The sequence below is a fragment of the Dipteris shenzhenensis genome, chromosome 1 (assembly GCF_047967505.1).
Source record: "Dipteris shenzhenensis isolate YYH24624 ecotype China chromosome 1, Dip_SZ_1.0, whole genome shotgun sequence".
NCBI lineage: Eukaryota > Viridiplantae > Streptophyta > Polypodiopsida > Gleicheniales > Dipteridaceae > Dipteris > Dipteris shenzhenensis.
Window position 1 is genome coordinate 74,104,681 of NC_141596.1, and position 27,621 is coordinate 74,132,301.

A 27,621-nucleotide genomic window follows, 5' to 3' on the forward strand; every position below is an offset into this window, starting at 1 on the left:
ATGATTATATTTGACCTTTTATCATCTAGAGCAATTGTGTAAGGTCTGAATGACTTTGTTTTTTTAAATTTGATGTCACTTCTCTTCGCAAAACACATATCTACTTGCTTGGTCATTCATTTATTGAATTATCTTTATTTTTTACCTTTCAAGTTCTTTAAATTAGGATGTTTGCCAAAAGAATGCATATGTTTTCTCTACGGTTCAAGTTGGCTAGGGTCTAGCATTTAAAGATGGACTTCCCTTGAAGGGGTTACGGGCATTAGTATCCCACAAGTTGAGACGTATTGCTGTATGAGAAATGTAAAGACTACATCCCACCCGAGTACCCAAACATGGGACCAATCAAATGCATAGAATGCCTACGGATCAACAACTTTAAAAGAGAATGTTTGCATCAGCCTTGGGTGTGGGCCTATGGGGACGAGCATTTTCCAAGCGAAATCTTCCGAGCATCCAAGCGAAGGAAAAAAAAAGCTACCAACTATGTAAAAGTATGACAAAAATGGATCGGAAGTTAACATTGTTTCAGTTAGAAATATGCAAAGAATTATAGGAATGCCTATTTCATACACAAATCTTTACATGAATCTTTGGGGATGGTGAATAACATAATGGGATGGCTTTTGAAGAAACCCACATGTAGAGTAGATTTTCTCTATGAAAATTTCCTTATGATCCTTCTTACAACTTTTACTTAATAGGGGGTGACATTGAAAACCCTCTCTCAACCTATATTTATGAAAGGGTTTCTCCAAAGAAACCTCATTGAAGAAATCCATCCAATGTAGTTTCGCCAGCGAAACCTCTTTAAAGTAGGTCTCCCAAGGTAGTTTCATTGGCGAAACTACCTTAGACAACACTTTAAAAGTGACATAACTTTCATTTCAATGTCCAAATATAGTCATTCAGTCACTCAAATTGATTAAAAAATGCAATTTGAGCACATATAGGGAGTTATATTTTACAAAATCTTGCATATACTATCTTAAATCTTGCATATATTATATGCGAGTAGATACATAAGCCCAACAGTTAATACTTATTTATAGTAATTTTAACTTCTTTAGAACATATCCATAAATGTCTTGTTATTATGCTATAAAAACACTAGAAAGCTCTTGTCATATTGACATAAATGTGTTTAATAAGTAATTACATATGTATAATATTATTACATTGAGAGAATTTGTGAGAGATGTTTCTTAAAGAAATTATTTTTCAACACTCTTTTTAGGTAATAAAATGGGTACAAAGGATGTCTATTAACAAGAAAATTTATGCTATGTGAAAGTGGAGTGACTATTCTGTATATATCTATGATAAAGCGATCTAGTTCCTTTTGAAAATAAAAGTGTAAAAACCATGTTTCCTAAAGAAATACATTTTTTTAAATCTCTTGAAAAACACGCTCGGATAAAATTGCTCATAGGTTTCTGCTCGCACAAATGACGCACCCCTTCTGTAGCAGCAACTCCTACAGCAGCCCTCCTGCAAGCTGTTTTCCCACAGTCCTGCAGCAAAACACTTCCTATGTACTCCTACTCTCTCCCAACAGCTATACTCATACTTCGAGGCATACCTTTTAAAGTTGCATCAAGGAACTACAAGCACACAATTATATTAAATCAGAACTACTTTTCAAAGCACCGGCTAAGTGTTATTGTTGTGTAGAAGCAGTGGTACTGTGCAGGCATTTCCTCAGATCCACACTTTTGGGTATCATTTCAGTGGAGCAGAGAGATCCACACTCCAGGTTTCTCTCTCGATTCGGATCCGACACATGGATAGCTGGGATTTGTTTATCGCAGTTTGCTACTTCCCCCCCGAGACCTCCGCTTTGCCAGAGATATTCGAGGGGAGGATGAGACATCCCCATTTGCTGCTCTTTATCAGTCCATCGCTGACTTCTTCAGCCGCGGGAAAGTCCTCCTAGTTGGGGACTTCAACGTGAGAACAGGCACTCGTCAGATACGACTCCTCGACTTCAGGGATGATTCCACTCTATTGCCAGACATTGACCTTGAGGAGGTAGGTATGCTACGAGTTTCGGTTGACAGACGAGGACCGTTCACATCTTATGGGTAGGCCCTGTTAGACCTCGGCAGGATGCATGATCTCATTATCTATAATGGTCTTGACAGATGGCCCGCGCTAGGTGGCATCACTTGCTTTCCACATGGGGGAGGCTTCAGTGTTGTGGACTACATCATGGGATCCCCTGCCTTCACATCTCGCATCACTGACTTTACCATAGCACCTCTCCCTCCAAGGGCCATACCTATTTTTTCTTTAGCATTTCTACCCCCCGCCGCACAGCACTTTCTACCCGGTTGAGCTCTTACTTCACTTACCATGATATACGCTTTGATCGCGATCACTCACCTACTTACTCTGGTCGTTTGTACATTCTTCTCGCATACATTGACTTTATACCCTTACTAGAAGACCGTGCTGCCCTAGTCACTCGCTCACTATACGAGGTTGCTCTTCACGCCTTCCCCCACACCACCCGCTCCACTCGTCCATCACTTCCTGGGACCGTACCTTGTAATAGCTGGTACGATGATGAGTGTAAGGCTTTATGCCATCAGCTCAGATTCAAAACAAAAAACAACCTTTTGAGCGAATCAACGACACTATGCGAGTACCACCGTGTGGTACGCAGGAAGAAACTTGACTTCGTGCATCGGAATGAGGAGGAGCTATTGAACATTTTGTTCAGTAACAACCCTAAGGACTTCTGGCGGAGATTTCTAGAGGGACGGTCCCCCCCACCACTCACTAACACTCAGGTGTGGTCTGATTATGCACGCATGCTCTACGATATCCCAAATCAGCCAGCCCCTAACCTATCACATATGCCACGCCCCACATCCGGCACCCTCTTCACTAGGGGGGGGTAAAGGATGCCGTAATGAAACTTGATAATGGCCGGGCGAAGGATCATGAGGGACTATGCACTGAGTTCATTGCATGTGGGATTAACCTCCTAGCCCCGATCTTAGCCAAGCTATTTAATGAAGCCGTTTGCTTGGGGTTTCCACACACCCATGTGAGTCTTCTAAAGAAATTCCAGGGGCTAGAGCCTACAGAGCCAATATCAAAGGATCCACCAGAAGTGGATGAGTTGGAGGAGGTCCTTCAACCAGAGTAGATTGTGTACCATACTGTACGCAAAGGCCCATAGGGCAAGGAGTTTTACATATATCTTGTAAAATTCAAGAATTATACGGCATTGGATGCCAAGTGGATGGATGAAGACATGTTGTTCGATCATCCACAGCTTTTGGATGTTTAAAAGGAAGCTTTTCAGTTGAGGTCAACTGAATAGAAGCCGAGGGGATGTCACCACAAATGTAAATATCCTAAGTCAAAGTACAGTTGACCATTTATCTGATCATAATTAAAGAGTTTGCATTTGTGTTAATTATGGTCAAAGAGTTCTTTTAATGGTCAAAGAATTGACTATAGTCAAAGATACTTGACTCTTGTTAAGTAAGCCTGATTTTGATCGGGGAGACTTGGTTTATTACCAAGAGGGTTAACCAGAGAACCACGGAACTGATTACGGTCAGAGAGTGTTGACTTCGATGAACGAGACTTGGCATGCGCCAAGAGGGTTAACTACAGTTGCGGTTAACCAGAGAACCACAGAATTGATTACGGTCAGAGAGTGTTGACTTCAATGAACGAGACTTGGCATGCGCCAAGAGGGTTAACTACAGTTAACCAAGTTGTGCCAACTTTGGTTGGAGAGATGTGCCAGCTTCGGTTGGAGAGACTTGGCCATAATTAAGGCGCCATGACCATTGGTCAAAGCCCCTTAATTACGACCAAGAGGGTTGACTTCGGTCGACCAAGAATTGTGATCTATGTTTTGTTCACATGTTTGTTCAGTGGGGACGCCTACCTGTGACTAGGATTAGTCCACAGTTTATTATTTGCACGCAAAGCGCTAACAATTAATGGGTGCCATGGTGGTGCGCTTTGATTAATTGTTGCAGGTACTACGAGGGGCTAAAGACCCAAGCAATTTGGAGCATAGCAAGTATTTCGGAGGCCACCTGCGTGACCAAGTGCTATGAAGATCCCAGAAATTGCCCTTAGAGGCATGTAATAGGACTTAGTCTAGATTTTAGACAAGTGGCATGTTGCCATTTTGGAATGAGCTTGAAGCTCTTGTAAAAAAATTGATTAACGTTTGAATTTGTATCAAAGAGCTCTACGCTGAACTATGTATTCCTTCTTCTCTCAAGTAATAAAATCCTTTGGGGGGCTCCAGCCTGACTATTGTCCTGGGCCCTAGTACTGTGTAGAGTGAAAGAGAGAGCTAGAGAGAGAGAGAGAGAGAGAATAAAGGAAGGCAGGAAAAGAGCAGGGAGTTTGCATCATGGAGATTTTAGGTTGACTCACAGATCACACTTGGGGACATCCCCTCCTTGTTTAGGGTCGGAGCCCGACTGACGGGGGTCACAGTGGCCTTGGTTAGACGTAGAGCTACGACCAGGAGACGTACCAAGACTGCACCTTTGAGGGGGTGACAACGCTCATTGTTGACCTCGTGCCTCCGCTTCCACATTGGCTTTCTACCCGGTAGAGGCCAACAGTTTCGTGATTGGGTGTACACCAGCATGGCCTTATTGGGTGTCTCAGTTATGGTTTTCCGATTGCTTGGCAGAGGGTACTTTTCTTTTGGCCTTCATTCTGCAGAGCAGGCTCAAACAGTACTTATGAGCTCACCGATTCAGTTTCAAAGCAGAGTCATCCATTTGTGGCCTTGGCGGAAGCACTTCAGTACTACTTCCCCGGGACCGCAACAGGTCTCTTTTTGGATGCTTTTCCCTGGACTTCCTGATGAGGTCACCTCTTGTCGCAGAGCTATGGAGCATATGGCTAGTGTCGCAGGTACAGTCATCCCATCAGGTGCTAGACTTTCCTATGCTCAGTCACTTGCTGGTACAGGTGTTACGAGGGTCAAATTCACTTCAGAGTTCCCCCCTCCTCGACCTTTGCCTACTTTGATTTCGTACTCCACGGGAGATGGGGTCCAAATTCAGCAGAGGGTTTTGTACGAGGGTCTTCCTGATCAGTGTCTTTTCTGTCGGAAGAGAGCTCACTTTATTAGGGATTGCCCCAGTCGTCGGCCTCGATCAGAGACTCCGGATCCATCTCATCCTACAAGTGACCCAGAGCCTACAGTTCAGCCTCCAGGGGTCTCTGAGCCTGCTTCGACTCATTCTGCAGAGCGAGAGGAGACTCCTCCGAGGGAGCCTCTAGTGGACTCAGAGAACTTGGAGGTGACTCCAGTGGAACAGCTTTCACGGAGAGCTTGGAGGAGACGGAGACAGAGGGAGAGCCGGCACAGGCAGGAGGTTTATCGGGTGGAGAACCTCCAGGAATTCAATCGACCTTATGGTCTTCCCGCCTTTTTGGTGGAAGCTGACTAGGCAACTCTTGTGAGAAACAATTTGAAAATTATTTGAGAAAGTTTAGCCTTTCTTAACTAATTAAACTTGTACAAATCCCTTCTGGAACCTCCTTTTCATCAACAACATAAATATGGAAAGAATGTATTCCTTGTCTAACAACTATTGAAAATTGTGAATGGCTTACCATAGGAATTGTATTTCTTGACCTCCATTGGAATGCTTACATCTCCACCCTTGTATTGAATGGTCAGGATGTTTTTAATGTAATCAATTCGAGGGTTAACTTGCTTATGCCAAAGCATGTACAGCATCGCACCTTGGATTGGGGCAATCATAAAAGATAGGTGATCAAGATACCCCTAATGGAAAATTTCAAGTCTCGAGCTCGGGGCAAAAAGATAGACTGAACTCTGCTGCTCCTTGAATGTGGAAGAAAAGCTGGCTGCCCTGCTGCCTCGCCCTGTCCGCCCCTTCTGCTCCCCCTCTGCACTCCCCCTTGCTCCCCGCCGCCCCTTCTGCTCCCGCCGCCCCTTCTGCGCCCGTTGCCTCGCCCCCATCCGCCTCTTTTGCTCCCGCCTCCCCTCCGCTTGCTATGCCCCTGCCAGCTCCCGTCACCCTGCCTCCCGTCACCTCCGCCATCTCCGCCTCCATCTCCTCCACCTACACCCCCCGCCACCTCCGCCTCCCGCATCCTTCTCCTCTCCCCCGCCGGCTCCCCTCTCCGCCCTCTTCCCTCTCCTTCCCTCCTCTCCCTCCTCGCCTTCTCGCCCTCCTTCCTCCGTGAGGGCTGGGCTGTGTGGGTGGCCGATGCGATTTAGAGGAGCAGTGAGGAGTTGCAGGCTCATGCTCTTAGGCGGAGGAGGACCCTTCAGGACCATGAGCGAGCTTTGAGGAGAGACTTCGCCTCCATCGAGAGGCTCAGAGAGCCCCAGTTTCTTAGTGGCTTAGTGACAGATTCGAGAGGGCTCGTCTCAAGCTTCAAGACACAGAGTTGCGGCAGGCTGAGTTCTCCTATCACTCCTCCCAAGCCCGATAGGTGCAACAGGGGGACACGATGACAAAGCAGTTCTTTTAGACCACTGGGCCTCGATCGGCAGGCACACAGCTACAACGTGGGTCAGAGGAGTTTCAGCGCTAGATGCAGGGAGCTCTAGTCAGAGGCTTATCGGAGGACACGCAAGCGATGTCTTTCCTCTCTCTCGCTCGGTCTGCCAGGGCTGCCCACTCGCTCCCTTCCTCTTCTTGTTTGTGGCGGAGGCTTTGGGCTACTATTTGAGATCACAAGTGGTGGGTCTCACACGGTTGAGGCTCCCAATCAGACAGGAGGAGAAGCTACTTGACTCGGAGTTTGCAGATGACACGGCCTTGTATGTTGAGGGCACCACAACGAGTTTGGAGAGAGTCAGAGGCGCCCTAGCTATTTACTGTGACGCCTCTGGGGCACGGATCAACTGGATGAAATCCATAGGCTTCTTCACAGGCTTTGAGGAGACACAGGAGATCCGTGAGTGGGGGAGTGACTTTGGCTTCAGAATACCGCGGGGCCAGACAGCGAGATACCTCGGATGCCAGGTGGGTATTGACATCACAGTAGAGTAGCAGATTGCCCTGGTCCTTGAAAGTGTTCGTCGGCGCAAGCTTCTCTATTGGAGCTCGGCCAAACTCTCCCTAGCAAGTCGCCCCTTAGTGGCAAACCAGGTCCTTCTTGCCACGGCCTGGTATATCGCCTGCTGCTGGTGCTTTCACAGAGGATGCATTGGGCAACTTCGACGGTTGGTACGAAAATTCCTTTGGGCAGGTTCAAACAGCACGAGAAACACTAGGGCCCGAGTAGTTTGGCAGATGGTGATCGTGCCGCAAGCACTGGGAGGCTTGGGTCACATTGATCCGGAGATGCAGAGCAGGGCCCTTCTGGGCAAGTTGGTGGTTCGTGGCCTCACCCCAGGTGCAGAGCCTTGGAAGCTCCTCTTACAGCGAGGGCTTTTGAGGAACACCCCACGCACTAAGGGATAGTGGCAACCTTCACATAGATGGATCTTCTCAGAGGCCCTCCTTACGGGGAAGGGCTCCCCCCTGTTGAGGAATCTTCACAAGGTATGGCAGAGACTGGCAGGGGGTCTCAACCATGCTCCGCCCAGATGCAGAGAGGAGTTTGAGCCCCTTATGTGGCACCCAGAGATCAAAGATCAGGAGGGACGTATGCTCGAACAGCGGACTCACATTGGTTGGGCACAGTGGAACAGTGGTCCAGCAGGGTCCTTTGGCCGTTGAAGCAGACTACCTATGGAGACAGAGGTGAGCCTTGACGCCCTAGCGCATCTGCAAGGGGCAAGGCAGCGGATGGGCGAGATTGACTTAGCCATTCTGAGTCCTGGTGGGAAGGACTTCACGTTTGGAGAGACAGTAGATGGTTGGGGCAGTTTTCCTGTACCGGTGTTCCCTTGAGGATGTTGATGCAACACGATGGATGGGAGTGTTGATGGGATACACTGGCAGATGATCAGAGTGGTAGGACATTTGAGGAAGGAGTGGCACATTGACCCTCCTGGTATTTCAGAGCAGGACGCCTCTAGATGGCGCCTTTGGCTGTGGGAGGGTAGACCCCTGAGGGAGGTCCAGTGGGATCCGGGAGAGTGGTTCTGGCCCCCCAGGGGCGGCCTAGCTGAGCCGGTGGATGAGGTGCCCTTCTTTTCCTACACCACACAGATTTGCATGAGGCTTCAGATGGACTCGTCGAGGTGGAACCCTCGAGGGAGAGACATTGGGTGACCCAGAGAGTGCCCCGGTCCAGGTTTTGGATGCGGTTGTGGTTCAACTTGCGGCCGAGGAAGATCTCTTACTTCTTCTAGCTGGCCGCCCACGGAGGCTTGCCCATCGGTCCATGGTTGGAGCAGATGCAAGTGGAGGGGCAATGCCATTGTTGCTCCGATGGTGTCCTGGAGACTATCCTACATTGCATGTGGAGCTGTCGTAGCGCAGCGAGGATCTGGATGGGAGCCCTCAGGATCATGACACGCATGCAGAGTCTTCATAGAGACTACACGTGGGGGATGGTGGCTTGGTTGACAGAGGGAGGACACGCGATGGGTGAGCACCCGGTTCCACCCTCGGTTACCCTAGTTGCCATCTGGCAGGATATCATTTACACTCTACGGTCCACCTCGGAGCGTGGGACTCCAGGCTTCAGGGTGACTATCGAGAGACGTGCTCGTTTCTGCAAGGCTTGGCCTGCAGGTGTTTTCTACATCTTCACTCCGTGAGGGATTCGTTGGCTGTATAGTCCCCCCACTTAGCTGTTAGCTCCAGTTCCAGAAAGAAAGAAAGAAAGAAAGTTTATTAAAGTCTTCAGAAGACCGATGGGTCTATGAGACTGCGAAAAAACCTGAATACAATAAGCTGTGGTAGTGGAGCTACTAAACGAGCGTCCACACCAATGCAGAATGCAATAAAATGCAAAATGGCAGTACTAAGTCCTAAGTATAGCATAGTCATATCCCGACTATATATATATATCAATCTCAGCATCATCATTCGCATCACCATCATCATCATCATCATCGTCAGTGACAGAACATCAGGAACCATGCTAGTCAAACCCAACAAGATGAGACCTTCAAACAACTACTTTTGAGAAAAGGCCTGGTCTAACCTAGTAGTTTCCCTTTTGCTCTCTTGTTTTGCTAGTCCTTAAGAAAGATGGATCTTTCAGGTTATTGAGTCTTGAATAAACATATTGTGAAAAACCATTTCCATATTTATTGAATAGATGACATTTTTGATTGCCTAGACCTTAAGAGTGGCTATCATCAGGTTCGAGTAATGCCTGAAAGTATTCATAAAACCCCATTTCGAACAGCTTTCTGGCTTTATGAGTATTGAGTAATGCCTTTTGGACTTCGTAATGTCCCAGCCACCTTCAACAGGTTGACGGAATGATTATTTAAAAACAACTGAGAATTCAGAGGAGCTTTCTTCGATGTTCATATCTTTAGTAAGAATGAGAAGGAACATAGAGAGCATCTGAAAAATGTGTTCAAACTCTTATAAAAGATGCCGTTTTGATTAACAGGAAGAAGGCTGAATTCTTACTGGCAGAAATCCAGTACCTAGGCTATATTATCTCTAGAGATGGTATCCGAATGGATCTAGCAAGATACAAACAATTGTGGAATGGCCTGATCTTAGCCCCCCTCAAGAGGTAAGATCATTTCTTGGACTAGGCTCATATCATAGGAGATTCATTTGGCCTTTTGTGGATATAGCTATGGGCCTATATGATCTCACAAAGAAGATGGTTAAGTTTCGATGGACTCTGAAAGAAAAAGAAACCTTTCAAAAGCTGAAACATGCTTTGATTACATGTCCCGTTCTCATCATTCCTGACTTATGAGACATGTAGCCAACGCTAGTGGTGAGCTGCTCTTAAGATGCTCATGTAGTAGCCTATGAAAGTAGAAGGCCGAAAGGTGTCTAACCTCATTATGTTGTTTATGAGAAGGAACTCTTGGCAGTGAAAATTTAGGAACAAGATTCTTGTTAAGGCTGATCATTAAAGTCTACAATATTTCTTAAAGCAACCTCTTTTGAGAGAGGTAGTGGTTCTTTCTTGTAGGCCAAGAATCCATTATCTCTCATGATGAGTTGACAACTCTTTAAGGATATGTATACAGAAGATGCTGATTTCTTGCAACTATGGACACTTTGATGACCAGAGGCGCTCACCATGCCTACTACATCAATGATGTGTACTTGTATATGTAATAAAAACTTTGTTCACAAAGGATCTCCAACCAAAGTTTTTAGAGGGGGACCACAATCCACCCTATGCTTGTCATAGAGGCATTGTGGCTACATTTATAGCCCTTGATAGACTCTTATATTGGCCAGACATAAAGAAGACACTATTGCTTACATTTCAGCATGTATATTATGTGAAAAGGAAAAGTATGATAGAGAAAAACCCAAACGAGTATTACATTCTTGGCCTATTCTAAAGGGCATGTGAGCATATCACCATGGACTTCTTTACTGGAATTCCTAGGACTAATCAAGGACATGACATGATTTGGACCATATTAGATGGGTTTAGTAAACAAGTCCATAGCGGAAACAGTTAAAGGCTCTTGATGCTACACATCTGCTCATTATGTATATCTTCAGACATCATGGGATACCCAGATCTGTAGTTTCCGGCAGATATACTAAATTCGCTAGCAATTTTTGGCAAGCATTGTTTGAAAAACTTGGAACCATTCTAAGTTTTCTTCAGCATTTCATTCTCAAACTAATGGCCAAACTGAAATTACAAATAGTACCCTATCGGATTTGCCCAAAATCTATGTACATGAACAATAACCATGTGGGAAAAGTATGTTCCCATAGTTGGATTTGCTTATAAATAATACCATATATTCTTCTACAAGAAAAACTCCTTTTCAAATTATCTATGGTAGATCCCTACCAACTCCATTAATGCAAACCAAGGATACGATCTTTACCATTGATCAATTTGTAGAGGATTACAATTCCAGTTATGCCACAATGCAACTTTAAATAAAAGATAGAGGGCCTTTGAAATCAAGGGAGGCAAGTGGGTTCTACTAAATTTTGAAAAAGCTAGATTGAAAACCAAGGTGGGGCAAACGAAGATCTATTTGAAACTTTCTATTATGGATCTTGTAGAGTATTGGATGCTATCAACCAGGTTTCAGTTCAGCCATCACATTGGAAGATACACGTCGTCTTTCATATTAGTTGGATCGAACCCTATGATGGTGATATCCTCATGATCCGGTCTATGAAGATCCACCAGATGGGGGGGGTAATGAAGTCATGGTTCCAGAACAAATAATTTTACTTGACTTCATTACGGGAAGATGAGGAAAAGTTATGAGAAAGCACTTCAGTTGGCGTCAACAGAATTAAATACCAGGGAAATGCCACTTCTCTTCATAAAACATATATCGACTTTCTTGGTAATTCTTTTTTTGCATATCTTTATTTTTTGAAATTTCAAGCTCCTTAAATTAGAATGTTCGCCAAAAGAATGCATATGTTTTCCTACTGCTCAATTCCTCATGCCTTCTTCATGTAAGAGTGACCTGACCGTTCCCCTCTCCTACCTTTTCTGCTATTTCTGCTATACAGTCCCTCAGATACCCCTAATATAGTCAATGTTAACAGCTGTTAGTAGAAGTTTTGTTTCAGTTGATTTTAGAGCTCTTTTTATAGGAATTTGTGATCAAATCTTTATCATTTCGTTCTGAAATTTGGAGCACCTATTCTTGAACCATGGGCCTACTTTCCTGCAAATATATGTCGTGGATAGGTGTCTTTATCCTCAGATTGACACGTGTTAGGCTCAGATCACCTCAAAGTTCCAAACTGCTCAGATTTGATTGATTCATATATCATTGTGTGCAAGCTGATCCGATGATCTAAAGCCCTAAAAAAATTCAGTGGAATTCCAAGTTTTGAGCCAGAATGCTCAAGAATTAGTGGCGCAGGCAGAATCTTAATTCTGAAGTGATATGGATATTGGCTGATCCAAATGATGTTTTGATTGCATACAAGGGGTCGCCCCAGCCGCACCTAGGCACTGTACAAGGTTTGACTCAGATTAGAGCTCATTTGCCCCTGTTTTTGTCTCGAGATCTATTCCAGGTGGCACAATTTGGCATTTTTCTCTGCCTACATACCATGGAAATTGGAGCTTTTCAGCTCTATATGATATCCTACTCTATTCTATCCTGCCTATACCTAAATTGCAACAAACATTGATAACTGAGCCCTCAGAAGTCAGAATTAGAGCAAATTGTGGATTGTGCACTGTGCATCTGTCACGTGGACAGTGAATCTGCTGTCCTGACAGTTGACATATTCTGTTCAGACACTGTCTCTTAAACAGTGATTCAGTCAGTGTTTCCAAAGCCCAAACACATAATGTTGTAAACAGGGCCTAAATAGTATTTTAAACAGTGAAATTTTGTTCAAATAGTGTTCTAAATTGTTCAAACAGTGTTCTAACAGTGTCCAAACAGTGTCCAAAAAGTGTTGTTCTAGCAGTGTCCAAACAGAAATGTAGTGTCCAAACAGTGTTCTAATAGTTGCAGAAGTGTTTGGGCTGCCAATCGATTTGAATTATAGAGCTGCCCTCAAGGAGGCCTAGAAATTGAGGAAATCTGTGTCTACATTTTGATGGCTCCAAGGAAATCTGGCACGAATTCCCTTGAGGATTGGATTTTACACTCTTCTTCCTCATCAGATCGTCCCTTGAAGCTCTCACATAAGGGTAAGCTACCAAGGCATCTCAGACCTGAAATAGAGTATGAGGAAGCTCAGTTAATGGGCCAGGCAAAGGCATTGGTACCTATAGAGGATGTTTAGGCTAGTGATCATGAGCATGAGGAGGAAAGTCCTTCTTTAAGATCCTCACCCTCTAAGTCCCCTCACGCTAGGACTAAGCTGCTTGATTTTGAAGGTTTTATGGCAATTATGTTGGAACAGCAACAACACATGGAGAAACAGAGTAAGTTGATGCAGCAACGTGTGGACTGTTATGCTCTAGCCGAGATAGCATGACCTCGGAAAGATCGGTGGGCATTTTCTCTTAGATGACCGCCTTCTGTAATATTTAATGTGCGTACAAGAGAAGTAACTGCCAAGGTCCTAGGTGAGGGTGTAATGGCATTGACTAGGTGGTTCTGGAGTGCTAAGGCCTAGGTGCACCTAAATGTGTAATAATGCCAAGGGGCAAATGGTGTAATTGTGCCCCAAGAGTGGGGTAAATGGTGTAAAAAGGGCTAAAATGACGACATGTGGCAGAGGGAACCATCTAGGGAGTTGTGGGTTTTGTGGATAGGCATGAGAGACAAAAAAATTATGTATTAGATGAAACATGCGATCCACGAAGTTGGCTGGGTGGAAATACGAGATGCCATCGCCCGTGATAGACGAAATAATACGAGATGCCATCGCCCGTGATAGACGAAATCGAAGAAGAGAATTAGCTAAAGTTCGTTTCAATTGGTATCAGAGCCTATGGTAGAGATCAAAGGCTGGACGAATGGGATGATGAAGTGCAGCATGATAATTGGCTGCTCGTGACGTGCGACGAATTGGAAGGGTTGTTGCCCGTGACGACGACCTTCGTGGTGGCTGAGTTCATTGTGCGGGAGACCTTCGTGGTGGCTGAGTCGGGTTGCGGGGGATTTCGATGAGGCTTCGATGAAAGGACAGCAGGCGTGGAGTGTAGGTGTGGCGACTCGACCATCCATGACCTGCGATGGATCGACGTGGTCTACGGAGGAACCAGTGATTGGCTGACGGTATTCTCCAAGGAAACGAGTTGCAGGCCTGGACCTCCCTGGCGGGCTGACGACGTAAGGCTTTGCTGAGCACCGACGTGCGCCCGCATGGAGTGAAGCGATAGGTGGAGCGGAGAGAGAAACTTGCGTAACATCAGAATTTTTTTTTTTGGATATTCCCGTTTTACACAGGCCGGAGGACCTCAAAGCTTCGAGACTTGTCCCTGAGGTCCAAAACCAGCGTAACAGGGTTCAACAGGAGGAGTGACAAGGGAATTTTGGGTCTCAGCGCCGTCTTTGACAAATTATTCCAGGGAGCAGTTCTTTTCCCTTTTATACAAATTTTGAGTTTGCAGTTGATTCGTTCTGTACAGCAGAGGCTGTCGTTTATTATTCCTGCATAACAAAAGGGGAATCTTTAAAATTAAAAAAAAAAAACTTATTTTTCCTTTTGAAACTATGGAGGCAGAAGGACAAGATTCCAGGGTGAATCCTAGTGAATCTAGAGCACGGTCTACACAACAAATGTCCCATCACACAACACCTACTCTGGTGGGTAGGATTTCAGTATTAGAAGATGCTTTACAGCAAATCATGAACTAACAGCTTCAAGTGAACGCTGGTCAGAATGAGATTAGGGAGATGGTGCAAGCCTTGTCGGCTAGGCCATCTAGAATTGATAAGGGCAAAGCTCTAGCAGAGCCAGAGCCCAGTATACATTCATCAGAGCGTGCGAAGGTCAAGGTGCCTATTATTGCCAACTATAGACTGGAGAAGTATGCTGGTCGGATGACCGAGCACAGTTCTGATGTGATCGAGGTTTGGTTACACAAGTGGGAAGAAGCCTTCGCCATTTGTGAAATCAGATCTGATCTAAAGAAAATCCGTGAGGCCACTCACCTGTTTATTGAGGCAGCGGATAGATGGTGGATAAAGCAACAGAAAGATCAAGTTGCCCCTACCACCTGGGAAGGGTTTAAAGCTGAATTTAAGAAACACTTTCTTCCACCTGACGAAGAGTCCCGAGCTTGGGATGCTTATAGAAACCTTCGTGAGAGGAATCTGTCGGTGGCAGAGTACACTGACAAGTTCAGGGAATGTGTTATAAAGATAACAGACCCTCTCCCTATGTCGGTTCAGTTGAAAGACTATATCGATGGACTGAACGACAAGATTAAAATGGAAGTTCGGGCTAAATATGTGACTACATTAGATGAATCTATTGCAGTAGCCCTGAACTATGAGGATGCCAGAGGCAAATCTAGTGGATTTGTGCAGGCAGGGGCTCAGTATGAGTACCCGAGAAAAGGGGGATTTCATAGGAAATGGACTTCAAAGGCAAGTGTCTCGCAGCCAAGTGGCCAAACCAAGCAGGTGAAGCCGGTTGAGGGACCACCAAAAACAAGTACCACCGTTGGGGTGAAAAGGAAAATAACTCCAATGGCAGCCCGGGCTTGGTCAAAGTTCTCGTTGACCCCTGAACAAAAAGAGAAAGCTAGAAAAGAAGGATTGTGCTTCGGCTGCCTTCAGCGACATCAGTGGAAAGATTGTCCACTAAATAAAGGCTGTCGCACGGCCAATATGATAATATCTGAATGCAGGAGAGTTCCAATGCGGAACATATGCAGATGCAATTGGCGGGACCTTCTCAGAGGTTAGTACCTGTGTTGTTAAGTGTGTCTGTTACTAAGTTAGTAAGCGGTGCACCTGATAACATCCTTTCAAAGCCCGCAGCAACGGGGTATACAGTTTTCGATGAGCCCAAGTTGACTAAATGAAAGGGCAAGTAGCCAGTCATGATGTGATTGTGTTGTTTGACTCATCGTCAACACACAATGTAATCAACTCGAAGCTTATTAAGAGGCTCAAGTTGAAACCGTCTGACTATGCTTATATGGTCAGGATGGCGGATGGAAGTTCAACTGAAGTATGGGACCAAAGGGTTACCCAGTTGGAACTTCGAATTCAGGACTATGTTGAGAAGTTGGACTTTGAACTGACCAGACTTGCTCACGCAGATATAGCCCTAGGCATGGCTTGGCATTTTTGGAAAAATCCAGCCATTGATTGGAAAAAGCATATTTACCAGTTCAAGATGAACGGGGTAGAATATGTTTTGCGAGGTGAAAAGGATTTACCTCGAGGACCATTGATTTCAGCCATGGAAATTCGGAAGAGTCCGAAAGAGTTTCTGTGTCTGTGTATAGCATCGGTAGAGTCGATTGATGATGCATCGACTAGCACTGAGGCTACCCAAGATGAGAAAATGACCGAGTTGGCTAAAGAAATATCAGAGAAGTTCTCTGAATGTTTTAGGGATGAACTACCTTATGGGTTACCTCCAGAGCGGAAAGTTCAGCATAAGATTGAACTGATCCCGGGGGCATAACCTGTAAATAGACCTCCCTATAGAATGAGTTTTACTGAAGAGGCCGAGATGCGTAGATAACTGGAAGAATACCTCAAGTTGGGGCAGATTCAACCAAGTTTCTCACCTTTTGCTTCGCCAGTGATATTAAAGAAGAAAAAGGATGATACGTTTCGCCTCTGTATAGATTACAGAGCATTGAATAATATCACTGTTAAGCACAGGTATCCGATGGCTCGGATTGATGATTTGCTAGATGCATTACATGGAGCCGTGATTTTCAGCAAGATAGATCTTAAGTGTGGCTACCATCAGATCCGGATTAGAGCCGAGGATGTGCATAAAACCGCTTTCAGAAGCAGGTTTGGTCATTATGAGTTTTTGGTAATGTCTTTTGGACTTACCAATGCTCCAGCGACCTTCGTCATGCTTATGAATGATTTACTACGTCCGTATATCGGAAAGTTTGTAGTACATTTTATTGACGATATTCTAGTGTTCAGTAAAAGTATTATTGAGCATCGTGAACACTTGAAAATAGTGTTCAATACTTTGAGGAAAGCTAGTCTTTATGTAAATAAAAAGAAAACTATACTGTGTATGGTTAACACTTTGAGGAAAGCCAGTCTTTATGTAAATAAAAAGAAAACTATACTGTGTATGGTTAGGCTTGAATATTTAGGGTTCATAATTACTCCACAGGGGGTAGAAATGGATCCGAAGAAAGTGGCTGCGATACTAACTTGGCCAATCCCTCAGAGTCTGACCGCGTTGCGATCATTCTTGGGATTTGTCCAGTTTTATAGAAGGCATATCAAAGGATATTCCGAAATAGTATCGCCATTGACTGATCTGACCTCAGATAAAGTACCTTTTATTTGAGGACAGAATCAACAAGAAAGTTTTAACACCATAAAACAAGCTGTGGTCTCAGGACCGGTGTTAAAAATAGTTGATCCCCAGAAACCGTTGTTCCTGGAAACCGATGCAAGTGGCATTGCGGTAGGAGCAGTTCTCCTTCAAGAGGGAAGGCCAGTAGCCTTTGAAAGCAAGAAGCTTTCTCTCTCTCAAAGGAATTGACCAACTCATGAATTAGAGTTGTATGCTGTTATCCATGCTTTGAAAACATGGAGGTATTATTTCTATAGTTCAGAGTTTTATGTGGATGTGGATCATGATACTCTGAAACATTTTTGTAAATAGCCTGACTTGAGGGGCCGCCAAGCTAGGTGGGCAGAGCTCATGCAGGAGTTTAATTTAATGATTCGGTACCGAAGAGGAAAAGATAATAAGGTTGCTGATGCGTTGTCTCGCATTATGCACAACCTGAGTTTCACGGTATTAGAGAGTGCTCTAATGACCGAGATCAGAGAAACTCAAAAGATGGACGAGTTTGTCCAGAGCTTATGGCCTAAGGCTCATGTGTTTAAACCCGGAGAAAACGAAAAGGATGACCTGGCATCCAGAAAAGGCGAAACTTATGCAAGATGTACCATAAGGGATGGTATGCTGAAAAGAAATGGCAGGTTGTAGTACCTAGTCAGAATGATCTCAGGCAGAGAGTCATTCGACAGTGCCATGATAGCCCATGTGCGGGACACCTAGGGGTCTAGAAGACATGATCTCGTGAAGCGAGATTTCTTTTGGCCAAAGATGAAAAAGCATATTCATGAATATGTGACACGGTGTTTTTCCTGTCAGGTAAGCAAGGCCGAGCGGGTGAAGCCACCCGGACTTTTACAGCCCTTGGAAGTACCACTAAGTAAGTGGGAGAGTATTTCCATGGACTTTATTGTAGGGCTGTCTACGATACAAGGAGAGTATGATTCTATCCTTGTGGTGGTTGATCGTCTAACCAAGATGGCTCACTTCATTCCGACTAGGGAGTCTGTTAGTGCCCCGCAAGTGGCGGATTTGTTTATTAGACATATATTTCGTCTGCATGGATTGCTGAGATCCATAGTGTTAGACAGAGATATCAGATTTACCAGTCATTTTTGGACAGCGGTATTTGAGACACTAAGGGCTGAGTTGGGAATGAGTAGTGGGGATCATCCTGAGACGGATGGTCAGACGGAGAGAGTCAACCAGACTTTAGAGGATATGCTGAGGGCATATGTGTCATTGAGGCAACATACGTGGGACAAGTGGTTGCCATTGTTAGAGTTTGCCTACAATGATAGAAAACATTCCTCTACTGGGTTCAGTCCGTTTGAGCTGAACTATGGTTATAGACCAGCAAATCCAACTATAGTTGGAGTACCTCAGAAAGTGCCTAGTGCCGCGAACTTTGTGGTTCAGATGCGGGAGATGCTAGCACTTGCGAGAGCTAATATCCGCCAGGCTATGGATAGAGCCAAGGTGTATGCGGATGAAAACCGGTCTATAAGAGTATTTAAGGAAGGAGGAAAAGTCTTTCTCAGAGTTCCTTCGCACTCGAAGTCGTTGACGTCAGGAGAGTGTGCTAAGTTATCACCTCGATACTGTAGGCCGTGGTTAATTGTAAAAAGAATAGGCAAGGTAGCCTATAAATTAGAATTACTACCGGGGTGTAAGGTGCACCCAGTGTTTCATGTTTCTTGTTTAAAGAAATTTTTGCATACTGGTGACTCACTAATCGAAGGTGTGGTTTTGTTTCAGGGGATAGAGGATAATGCAAGATGCAAACCAACAAGAATCCTGGACCGAGGAACAATGCAAGTGCGCAATCGGAAGATCCCCACGGTGTTGGTTGCATGGCATGGTCTACCTCTATCGGAAGCTACCTGGGAATCCGTATACCAGTTGCGGAGAGTGTTCCCAGATTTCATTATCGAGGACACTGATGCTTGAAGAGGGAAGGAATGTTATGCTCTAGCCGAGATAGCATGACCTCGGAAAGATCGGTGGGCATTTTCTCTTAGGTGACCGATTTTTGTAATATTTAATGTGCGTAAATAAAATGGTCAAGAGAAGTAACTGCCAGGGTCCTAGGTGAGGGTGTAATGGCATTGACTAGGTGGTTCTGAGTGCTAAGGCCTAGGTGCACCTAAATGTGTAATAATGCCAAGGGGCAAATGGTTTAATTGTGCCCCAAGAGTGGGATAAATGGTGTACCAAGTAAAAAGGGCTAAAATGATGACATGTGGCAGAGGGAACCATCTAGGGAGTTGTGGGTTTTGTGGATAGGCATGAGAGACAAAAAAATTACGTATTAGATGAAACATGCGATCCACGAAGTTGGCTGGGTGGAAATACGAGATGCCATCGCCCGTGATAGACGAAATAATACGAGATGCCATCGCCCGTGATAAACGGAATCGAAGAAGAGAATTAGCTAAGGTTCGTTTCATGGACCAACATCAGAACTTATGCGGCCAAGTTGGGCAACTTAATTTAGTGCTGGAGCAGAGGGTTACAAAACCAAGTGTGATAATGCCTTCACTCAGGTAAGAAGAGATGTGAACTCGGTAAGGAGTAGGATTGAGCCAAAAGGGAAAGAGATTGCTAGGGAAGAACAACCCAAGAAGCCTATGGATTTAGGTCAGAGTGGAATGTATTGAAGCAAGGGGGAGCTCATGGCTGAAACCAGAAGGGCATATCCACAACAGTCTCCCAAGCCTATACCTTCATGGAATACAACTCATTCTAGTGGTTCAGAATAGAGTCCAGCTCATGGAACAGGCCCTGATGTTGTGCCTAGCTCTTCCACAGTATATCAAGCTTCCCTCAAGAGAGGTGAGATCCTGTGTCAACGATTGTTGACCTACCACCAGTTAGAACTGGATGTGAGGGAAGCTAGACTCACACAATTTGTGACTACAATCATGTATTGCTTCATATGGGATGGCATCTAGACCTAAGTCACTGGATGAGGCTATGCAGCTAGCAGAATTTTATGAGCTCAAATACAGCTCCAAGGAGAAGTCTGTTGGAATTGGGACCTTCCAGGAGTCATCTACTGTGGATCATAATTGGAAAAGTTCATTGGTGAGTAGAAATTTCATTTGGGTTCTAAGCCTTCTCAACCAACTTATGGGGTACTAGATAAGCAATTCCAAAGTATCCCACTGTTCTAAATCTGATGATAGACATCAAGATAATGATAAGGAAAAGAAGGAGGTACATAAACAGTTATCTCAGTCCCTAACGGATGAGAGGAGAAAGAAAGGTCTTTGCTTTAGATGTGATGAGAAACGGAGTGGGGAGCACAATTAGGCACGGAAAGCCAACCAGTCCTAGGCAAACTAAGTATGATTATAGAGGTCTCAGACACTGAGGATGAATCTAAAGATGGGTAAGAGTTTCAAGACTGTGGATAGGAGGTTCTAAGGATGATGAGGTAGATAATGAGAACTATGTGCTCAACCTGGGAGGCCTCAAACATTGTTAGCTGAGAGCTATGCATGGCTCTAGGACCTAGAATCTTGAGAATACCTAGGACTGATGCAGGGAAGGTGAGGGTAATGGGGCTATGAGTGATGAAGAGATTTCATTGGATACCCCGCCAGATTTGTACACAACTTTGACCAATACTTTAAAGGGTGTAAGCAGTTCCACCACCTTTGAATCAGAGGGAAGGTAATGGGCAGAGGTGCTAATATTCTGGTGGATAGTGGCAGCACCCACAACTTTATAAATGCTAAGTCCATCCACTCATTGAAGCTTCCAATGGATGATCTTCAAAACACAGCTTGAAGGTTGATGTGGTCAATTGTACTTTCACGACCAGCCAACGAATCTGTACTGATGCTCTATTTAGTATTTTCTCAGAGTGTTCATGTACTATTGATCTATTTGCTTTGAATCTTGGTCCTATCGATATTATACTTGGCTATGACTGGCTCAAAACACTAGGTAAGTTCACTATGGATTTATAGGACTGACAATGACTTTTCAAGACATGGGCAAGGAAGTTTGCTGATTTGGTATCTAGTCTCAGAAATTACAGATGGTGACAGCCAAACAATATAGGTTAGTCAATTTGCTTTAAAGCTTGAGGTTGGAGGCACTCAGAAATCTGTTAAGGACTTCAAAGTAGAAGATATTGACATGCTTGGACTGTTAAGCAATACATGGACATATTCAGGGAACCCCCTCCTGGTCTAGTCCCTAAGAGAGAAGTGGATCATGACCCAAGAGTTGATGGACAAGGGTTTTATTACCCCTAGTCAATCCCATTTGCATCCCCCATTCTATTAGTGAAGAAGAAAGATGGTACTTTTAGATTATGTATTGATTATAGAGAGCTCAATAAAGTGACAATCAAAAATAGGTTTCCTATCCCTAGGGTGAATGACTCGCTGAAAGGGTCTAAATACTACTCCAAGATTGACCTTATGTCTGGGTTTCACCAGATAAGGATTAAGGAGGGTGATGAATACAAAAGTGCTTTATGACAGAGAGAGGACATTATGAGTGCAAAGTGATGCCTTTTGGGTTCACTAATGCCCCTGCTACCTTCCAATACTTGATGAACTTAATTCTAAGGCCTTACCTCTCCCAATTTTATATTGGTATTCTTTGATGACATCCTCATATACAACAAGAGTAAAGAGGAGCATCTGCAGGACGTTGTCAAAGTATTAGAGGTATTTAGAATGCACCAGCTTTATGCCAAGCCCTCCAAGTGTTCTTTTATGGTGCAAAGGGTGGAGTATCTAGGTAACATTATTACTCCCGATGGTATTTCAGTGGACCCTTCCAAGTACAAGTAATTAAATAGTGGCCAATCCCTTCTACACTCAGTTAAGAGGTTTCCTTGGCTTGACATGCTTTTACAGAAGATTCATCAAGCATTATGCCAAAAAAGCGGCTGCACTTATTGATTTGCTCAAGAAAGGAGCTTTTGTATGGGACCCTTCTGCTCAGTCAGCCTTCAATGACCTCAAGGAATCCCTCATGACAGCCCCAATCTTGACAGGTCCAAAATTTTCAAGACCATTTTTGATAGAGACAAATGCAAGTGGAAAAGGCATAGGAGCTGTCCTCAAACAAGGCCATGGAATCATTGCTTATGAGAGAAGGAAACTGAGTGATAAGGAGTGTATCTTCCATTCTATCAAGAAATGGCATCACTACTTGTATGGTAACCATTTTAAGGTAAGGACAGACCATAGGTCATTGAGGTATTTTTTATCTCAGAGCAACCTCACTCCTAGACAAAGGAGATGGTTGGAGTTTGTGCCAGGGTATGACTTTGATATTGAGTATAAAAGAGGGAAAGAGAATGTAGCTGATGCTATATCCAGACTTTGGTCATGTCAATGCCATGCAATCTCCACTATCTATAAGGATTGGATTCATGATATTCAGGAAGAGTATTTGGAGGATCCTAAATCTGCTGCTTTTTTTATGGCCCTTCAGGACCCACATTGCATGGACTATCCATAGTATGCCCTGAAGAATGGGAACCTATGGGATAGAGTTTATTTGGTCCCACATTCCTCCTTTAAGAATCAGATTTGGCTGAGATACATAATTCTGTTATGGCAGGGCACATTAGACTGGGAAAGACTTATGAGAAGGTGAAACAAAGCTTTTATTGGAAGGAGTTTTGGAAGGATGTAATGATTTATGTCAAGAGCTGTGAGCATTGCCAGCAAAACAGAATTGAGAACACTCATCCTGCAGGTCTTTCATCCCTCACCTATTCCTGAGGGTAAGTGGACACCATCAGCATGGATTTTATTATTGATCTGCCCACTACAGCAAAGGGATGGAGCAATATTTTTGTGCATGGTGTCCCATAGGAGATTGTGAGTGACAGGGATGCAAAGTTTACAAGTGGTTTTGGAAGGAGCTTTTCTCACAAATAGGAATAAAATTGGCACCTAGCAAAACATACCATCCCCTATGAGATCATCAGAAATGGTTAATAAGTGGGTGAAACAGTACTTGAGGCACTTTTGCTTTGAGACGCAAAAGTCCTGAGATAGATGGTTGTGCTTGGCAGAATTCCGTTATAACTCTACAAGGCGTACTTCTGTTGGTATGTTTCCATTTGAGGCTTTGTATGGACGTCAAGTTCGATTACGTTCTACAATTAGAGATCAAATCCTTCTTAATCAGCACGCGTAGGATGAAGTGGACAGAATGCGAGCCATTCTACAGTTGGCCAAAGATAATCTTCTCAAGGCACAATCTAGAATGAAGGAATATCCTGATTTGAAAAGGAGGCATGTTGAATTTCAGCAGGGAGAGTGGGTATATCTCAAGTATCGAGACAAAATCCTTTGAAATAAGGTTTTGCTGGAGTTCCCAGATGAGGACTCCACATGGCAGCCTGAGAAAAGAAAGAAAGAAATTTTATTAGAGTCTTCGGAAGACCGCCAATGGGTCTATGAGACTGAAAGAAAACCTGATACAAATCATAGTAAGGGTGGAGCTACTGAAACGAGCATCATCACCCGTGCTGAATCCTAAGTCTAATCATACATAATCAAATACATCTGGATGTAACAATGAAAAGAAAAGGACTGGAGCGGAGCGGAGTCCTCCGTATGTCATGTCCCCTTGGCTGGTGCATAGCCGGTGATGGGACGCTAGTGCCTGTCAAGGGGTGCCGTGCGTCTCGGTCTCCTGGATGAGGCTCGACGCAAGACCAGAGCCATCGTGACTCTCGTGGGACGTATCCTGGGTCTAAACAATGACGGGAGGTCCCCCAGAGTGATCTGTGTGTCCCCTCGATGTCTCGTGTGTCGTGCTACAATCGTCGGGTCGGGGTCTTTGTCACGTCGGCGGCTAGAGACTGGACGATCAATGTCACTCGATGGGAAGAACTCTGTGATCCTGCTCTGAGAGGTGTCTGATGATGTGGCCAAGCCCTGTTGCCTGAGTAAGTACTCTCTATGTCAGACTCCCTCGTGAATGAAGGCCGCGAGGCATCTCTGATCTGGGTAGGCGAGCCCGGGGCTGTCTCTGAAGAGGCAGTGGTAGCGACCTCGGATCTCGTAGTACACTGGGCACCTGAAAATAAAATGCTCCTCCGACTCAACCTCCTGACAGTCGCACAATATGCATACGTGATGCTCCCTAGGAATCCCCTCTGCTCTGCCGCTCTCTATGCGGAGGCGGTGTGATGATACCCGAAACTGTCTGATGGAGATCCGTAGTGAGTGAGGCATATGAAGCTCAGTGTACCCCGGTGGTGTGATGAATCCCTCCTCCGAAATGCGAAGACAATAATCTCTGTAGAAACTTAGCTTCACTGGAAGCTCCCTCGGCTCCAACCAGGTCCTAAAGGTGTGTAGCTACAGGAGATCCTCTCGAATGACCTGGTTGGTATGTGGCCCAATCGGGATGGTGGGTGGGAATACCAGAGGGGCATCTAAACTATTCTGAAAAGGAGGTATCCTATCGATGTGGAACCCTAGTCTCACAAACCATCTGTGAGTCCGTGCATACCAGCATCGCTCGTCTCCCTCTACTGCCAACCTCATGGAGGAATCGAGAGCTAACCATGGCAACCTCTGTCTCCCTGATGTGCAGTCCCCATATGGTCTAACCCGGTGTAGAGATATGATGGTCTGAAAGGCTGCATCTAGCCGGAGTGGAGAAGCACCAAACTCGGCCTGAATGATGTGATGTGGTACAGACGGTTTCCCCCGGATCATCCATGAGAGCATGAGGATCTGCAAGCGCTCCACCCGTATCCACTCTATCTTTGACATGTCAGGCCCCCAACAAGGGCTACTATACATACCGGCTGGTCGGACCAAGGAGTTGAAGAGAAGAGCCTTGGTCCGAGGGTCCTGGAAGTGGGAGTGAAAGCACTGTCTCTCTAGCCGAGCCAGTGAGGCGTATCCCCTGCTCAGTCTGGCCTGCATCGCATCGTGAAGATCGGGCCGGAGAAGATGACCCCCAAGTAAGTGTATGAGGATACGATCTCAACTGGTGACCCACCCAAAGTAAAAGTAAACTGCTTCCGTTGCATGCTTGCTCGAGAGGTGTTAAAGATCATGACCTTGGTCTTGCCAAGGTTGACCTCCAAATCATGGGATAAACAAAAAGCCTGCAGTGCATCCAGGTGTCGCTGGAGCCCCTCGGGTGTGGATGACAAGAGTGCCACGTCATCTGCATAAAGAAGAATCCTAATAATGATCCCAGCAAGTGAGCAACCGGTCCCTCCGAACGTCCCCATGAAAGTCTCAAGCTCATCGATGTAGAGGCCAAACAAGGTCGGTGATAAGGGACAACCCTATTTGACCCCTATGGTACTCAGGATCTCATCTGTCCAACCTGCACCTGTACGAACTCGGCTTGAGACTCTCTCATACAGTGCCATGACTGCCCAGATGATCTCCTGATCAAATCCCAGTGGGCTTGTGATAAGACGAGCTCGAGGTATCTGCATATCTACTGAGTTGAAGTCTGCATTTGCAGGAATCTGCATATCTACTGAGCTGAGTTGAAGTCTTTCCCGTTCATGACAGGCCAGAATACCCATACACTCTTCCTTTCAATCTTTCGTATTATTTGTATTCACTTTGAGGACATAATTTCTGCAAGTAGGAGGGGATTGTTACAGTAGTGAATTCTAGGTTAGCAGGCAGCTCTTTGTTAGCCAATAAGGAGTCCCACTAATTGTAGTCACTTTAAGTACTTTTCTTGTACATTTAGTAGTGTTTTCAGGATTGATTGTAGGCTTGCCATGTGGCAACCCTATTGTATTATCCTATAAGCAATGGCGTTGTGGACTCTCCCTTGAACTTGCAACTAAGCTTGGAATTTGTGCGGAGGAGATGGGACCCTTGTGTGAAGCCGGAATGGCTAACCCCGAACTCACTACATCAGTGACTCCAATTATTGGGAAGCTATGTTTGCATATACAGAGTCTTGTGGACAGCGAAGAGTTTTACATTATGCCTCTACATGATTGTGATATTGTGCTGGGCATACCATGGATGCTGTGATAGAAGCCCGTAACAGGAAAATTACAGCTAAACATCGAGGGAGGACTCATGTGATTGAGCCAAAATAAAGGGAGAGGTATCGGCTTCTACCATTTCTACAGTAATGAAAAATCATCTTTCTGCATACATGGGGTTTTGCTCAAGAATCTAATTCTATTGATGAAAAGTCCACCTTTTCTAAGTTGGATAAAGAGCGGGCAGGTTTCAATCAGCAGAGTGGGCAGGTTTTCTAAGTCATTTGCTGATTGCTTTTCTGATGCTTTGCCTGGTGAACTTCCATCCGAGAGGCCATAGGATCATGGTACAAATATAGTTACTAGGCACTATCCCGCCTAATAAGCCGCCATACGGGGTTAGTGTGGCGCAGCAGGAAGAAATCATGAGTGAGGTCAATGATCTTTTAGAGAAAGGGTTGATTGGTCCCTGTACATCTCCATACTACTCACCGGTACTACTTGTTCAGAAGAAAGATGGTTCTTGGCATATGTGTATTGATTACCACGTCTTGAACAAGATCACCATTAAGAATCGATTACCGATTCTCAGGAGTGACGATATTTTGGATAGGCTTGAGGGCTTGGCGGTATTCAGCCCCATAGATTTGAAAAGTGGTCATCATTAGAATTAGATACGCCTTGAGGATGTCTATAAGAGAGCATTTATAACTACTTTTGGCTTATATGAGTTTCTACTAATGCTCCGGCCACATTCAATTGTGTGATGGACAGGATTTTTCGGGAGCACAAGTCTTTTGTTGGTACGTTTTTTGATGATATGATTGTGTTCTCGAAGAATGAGGATGAGCATAGGAAGCATTTGGCAATTGTATTTGCCAAGCTCAAGAAATAGAAGTTGATTGTCAATCCGAAGAAAAGTGAATTCTTCATGCAGGAGATACACTTTTTGGGACATGTTGTTTCCGTACGGATGGACCTAGCTAAGGTCGAGCAATTAGGAGTTGGCCCCAACCTAGGAATTTGCATGAGTTATGGAGCTTTCTCGGGCTATGTTCATATTATTGTTGTTTTATTCGTCACTTTGTCGAGATTGCCGGTCCACTACATGCTTTGCAAAAGAAGGAAACACCGTTTATCTGGACTGAGAAGAAGAATGCCTCTTTTGAGACACTGAAGGAAAAGATCACTCCAGATCCGGTGCTGATTTTACCTGATTTACGGAAGGCTTTTCATGTTCAGGCAGATGCATGTGGCAAAAATGGTATCGTGGCTTTCCTGATGCAGGAAGGACGGGTTGTGGCTTATGAAAGTCACATTTTACAGCCTCTTGAAAAACATTTGCAGATTTATGAGAAAGAAATGTTGGCTGTAATTCATGCCCTTTCTACTTGGAAGCATTATTTATTGGGAGCTGATTTTACAGTACATATTGGTCATTAATCTTTGCGGTATTTTCTCATGCAGTCCAAGCTATTGGAAAAGCATATGCGATGGGCAAATTTATTGTCCATGTTCCATTTTTCAGATTATTCATGTGGAGGGCAAGAAGAATGTGGTTGCAGATGCTTTGTCCAGGAAGCCACAGGTATCTGCAATCTCTATTGCTTATCATGATGCATTGGAGCCGTGAAGGGCCAGCATGCTGAGGATGAGGATTTTGCTTCT

General features: G+C 44.7%; 1 protein-coding gene across 3 annotated transcripts in view; it reads left to right on the forward strand.

Moving 5' to 3' along the window:
- The window catches only part of LOC147906364 (azadirone synthase LFS-like), a 130,366-nt gene that overhangs the window by 25,341 nt on the left and 77,404 nt on the right, over positions 1-27,621 (forward strand). The window lies entirely within an intron of this gene.